This window comes from Sesamum indicum, linkage group LG12 (assembly GCF_026168435.1).
Source record: "Sesamum indicum cultivar Baizhima isolate 11 linkage group LG12, ASM2616843v1, whole genome shotgun sequence".
Taxonomy (NCBI): Eukaryota; Viridiplantae; Streptophyta; class Magnoliopsida; order Lamiales; family Pedaliaceae; genus Sesamum; species Sesamum indicum.
The window spans coordinates 3,180,686-3,184,971 of NC_142668.1; the positions used below are offsets into that span (position 1 = coordinate 3,180,686).

A 4,286-nucleotide genomic window follows, 5' to 3' on the forward strand; every position below is an offset into this window, starting at 1 on the left:
TTTTTATTGTTTCTAAAACAAATATATTACCAGTTTGAACTAAATGAAGTAAATGAAAAGATTAAAAAAATCTCAAATGTCGCAAAACTAGATTTTGTAAAAAAAAAAAAAAAACGAAATAGCTACACAAACAAAAAAGGGAATATCGTTTTTTCAAGAATGTTGAAGAATTAAACAGGACATGGAAAAGCAACGAAGTATTATATATTTAACCTTAGAATTTAAATTTAACCTTCTAATCGTATTATATATTTTATTTCATTTCACAAATATATACATATTATATGTATAAGAACCACGTCATCTATTTTATATAAATAATGATTTGTATATAAATAAAATATATATTAAATGAAATAAAAGATGTAATACCACTAAAAATCGAAAATTTAATGCACACAACTACAATTTTTTGGCCACTTACAAAAAACAGAAAAGACGATCATTTTGGCCCATTGTTCTCTACCGCTTTCTTCTCCCTCACTATCTCTCTCCCATAATCACCACACACAGAAAAGCCTAAAAATTGAAAGAAAAACATATATATATAGATGGAATAGGAACAAAAGCAAAACACAAAAAGGAAAGAGAAATAAACCAACCCTTTGAAGATCACACACAAAGGGTGGTATAAGAATTCCAAGAAGGAATTATCCAACGATCAACAAAAGGAATAAAGCAGAAACAATGGGTTCCAAACAATCTTTGTTGCTGGTGTTTCTTTCCTTCCTCATGCTTGGCTTTGTATCTTCACACCACCTTTCGAGTAATTTCCCTTTCAAATATCTCTTCATGCATGCAATTATATATGAAACTTTATGCTTTAAATTTATTTCGTACATAAGTGGCAAGAGATTGACCATTTATTTTTTTTTCTTCTTTTGTTGTGTTTTGTGTTATGGCTGTGAGCAGATGAGGGTCTTGAGCTTCACGGATCCAGCTCGGGTCGATCCCTTCAGCAAGACCAAAGTAAGAGTTGAATGATTTGGATTGTTTTGTAGTATAAAATTATAATTTGTTATTAGGGATTTGAATTCCATAGTTTCGAAACAAATGATCCAAGCATAACATTGGAGTTTGAGACATATCCCCCCCCCCCCCATCCTAACATCAATCTACGCGTTTGGCAATATGCAGCTTGTCCTGAGGTCGAGAATATGAACTACACGGTGCTGACAAGTCAATGCAAAGGCCCTAACTACACACAAGAACGTTGTTGTGAACCTATGAAGCAATTGCTTTGCCCCATTGCTGCTAAGTTCAATGACCTCAGTTCCCCCTGCGGACGCATATTTTTCTGTAATGTGGATTACCTGGGAAATTACCCACCGAGACTCTTCGCAGGTTTGTGCAAGGAAGGGAAGAAAGGCCTTGACTGTAGGAAATATATCTGATCCTACAATTGGATAGTTTTCTAATGCTTTCATTACAATATAAGGTTTGAAACAAATTGTTCTTTTACCATTGTTCTAAAAAATTTAAATAATTTCATATTACATTGTATTTTTGCATATTGGAATAATAGTTAATTTGTTTTGTTTTAATTTTTGAGTTTCTATAATATTTTAATTGGATCTTGACATTATGTTGTATGTTGCCATAGATTACATATACTTTTGGGAATCGAGTAAATATCAATGATACGAACAAATATTTGATCTTTGGTATTCAAAGTGTGAGTCAAAAAACAAAGGACATGGGAAAAAACTAAAATGCAGAGGAAGACAGAAATTTAAATCAAATTAAATCCGATCAGAAATGATTGTTCGGGTGTTCGGCACTTAAAACGTAACTAATGGGAACATAAATGATTTTTCGGGTGTTCGACGCTTAAAGCTCACTAATGGCAACATAAAAAAGATACTAAATTACATTCTAGATTTTACCTTTAGGATATAATTTCTTGTTGAAGCAAAAATCAATGTAGATCTCTTCTACACACCACACATCAGAAGCCGAATTCTCAAAACTACTACTATGTCGATTGATAAATCACAACAGAAACACTTTCCGCTGGAAGAAATAAATTCAAATCTCAATATCGATTAGTTAATTGATGTTTAGGTCTTTACTTGAAACTAGTTTAAAAAAAAAAACACCTAGGAGAGAGAGAGAGAGATGTAGGGAGATGAGTTTTTAATTTTTCTAAAATATTAAAACTTTTGACCTACATAATGAAACACCAAGTGTATTTTGCTAGGGAGTTGTCCGAGTTTGGGAGCTCTCTTAGAGTCTCGACCAACACTTTCTAAAGGAGGAGCAGGACTTCTTCCAAAGGAGTGGGGTGAATGGGGCTAAATCAGGTAAAGCAGGCCTGTTGTAATTTTACGATTAAATTATAGGCTAATACATTTTCCATCTTAAAGTGTACTACCCTCATCAATCGACCCCCTAAATTACATAAACCTTCACTTACTCCCCTCTCTTTGTTATAATCAATTAAATTAAATAAGAATGAATAGAATTACCCTTGAACATTAATAAGACAACATATTGATTTAATGAGCTCCATAATAAAATATATCAATCAATTTGACTTTAAATTTTATGAAACTGTGATGTTTACAAATTAATACTTAATTAGTATAAATTAATTAAGTACAAAATAATTATTACATATTTGTGTGGATAAATAGTCGTATTGATTTAGCACAAATTTATAAATTCAATAGTTTTAAATTAATAAATAAAAGTATATTTTTAATATTAAAAATTTACTCATATCGATACTCATACTCATGGATATTTTATTGTATAAACTCACTTCATCCCCAAAAAAATTATTTCAATAGGTATGTGACCGAATCTGGATCTAATGTAAAAATATTAAGCATGAGCCTAGTTACTAACTATTAAAATGATTTGTATCTAGGTATTGCCCACCAATTTACAATCCAAACATGTAGGACCTAGAACTATCATGATGTCCCATAAATTATTGGACCAAGTCTAAAAACTAGCCATACTAGCCCAGTCGGCTGAGAGTCCATCTAGTGATCAGCAAGACGGATAAAAGCCCATCAGTAGGGAAAAAAAGACTTTAGGATTACCTCCTACTTTTTTGAGATGGCAAGCCCATGATACAAGTCCATTTTAAGCCAAACACGTCATCCTGAAGCTAGAAGTACACATCATATGGCTTGCCAATATATTTGTACACGCTACCCTAGAATATCTCTTGGTGGTTTGAAGCAAATCAGTAGCAAATGAGCTGGGAAATTTACAATAACCAACTCTCAAATTCTTAGCGAGACAGGGCAGGGTTCAGTCCAGCCCAGACAAATTGTATCCAAATAAGGAATTACTTATTTTGGATTATATCCAATTCAAGGTCATTCTAATGCCATACTGGACTCAACAACAAACCTCGTATGCTACTTTGTAAACTTCAAGAGGCCTTGTACAGTTATTTGATAACACCATCCCTCACTCTTAAACTCTCACTTATTCTCCCAATTTTTTCTCTATTTTAAGGCTATTCTAAGCCTATATTTTGCACTCCACATGAATACATACACCTTATAATTATTATACACCATTATTCTCAACTTAATTTAAAATTTTCTTTTATTTCTTCCATAAATCATTACTAATTTAGGCATCAAAGTGCTAACCTTTGTTTTTTAAGGCTATTCCTTTCATAATCTTAGAATTTTCTTAAAGATCCTTAAATCCTCGTGGTGCGGCCAAAATTTGGTATGCATTATTGGTACCATCTATGGGAACACTTCAGATTTGGCATGACAAATGGCGAATTCTGACAGTAGAGGTGACCAAGGATCCTATTAGGAAAACTCTTTCCTCCCTTTAGTAGCTGGACATACTATCCTAAAGGGAGCCGGTCAGCAGGAGAAGCGTGGCAAAAGTAGAAGAGAATTGAAGAAATGCAATAAATCAAACAATAAATTCTGATCAAAGGGTGTACGCTTTATCTTTTCCTGGGCGTCCGATCTACAAAATAAACACAATGGCCATGGAACAAGTACAAGAAAAATGACTTACCCTCGTTGTCTTGCTTGTTTAACTACAAGCATTAGTTCCCCTCTCTGGTTTCGTCCACGGTAAGATCTCAATCCAAAGACCCTCCAAACACTAACACACCACCGCTAATGGATATGGAGATTTTGTGCTAGCAATAACCTCCACAGAAATGCAAACAATCAACAACTTTATTGATTAACTTTGGCTGCTTTGTTCTTTTATCGACCTCTTAGATGAGTCTTTCTGGAGATAAAAGAGAGCAAAATTTCATGGTTGTTTTTAGGTGTTTTACATGTGACCCGTCA

General features: G+C 33.3%; 1 long non-coding RNA gene across 1 annotated transcript; it reads left to right on the forward strand.

The window, feature by feature from the left end:
• The first annotated feature begins 575 nt into the window (after positions 1 to 575).
• Positions 576 to 1,544, forward strand: LOC105178765 (uncharacterized). The gene is made up of 3 exons (XR_016063363.1): positions 576 to 766; positions 913 to 969; positions 1,138 to 1,544. It is a non-coding gene; the product is annotated as an uncharacterized LOC105178765 (long non-coding RNA).
• Positions 1,545 to 4,286: the final 2,742 nt, after the last annotated feature.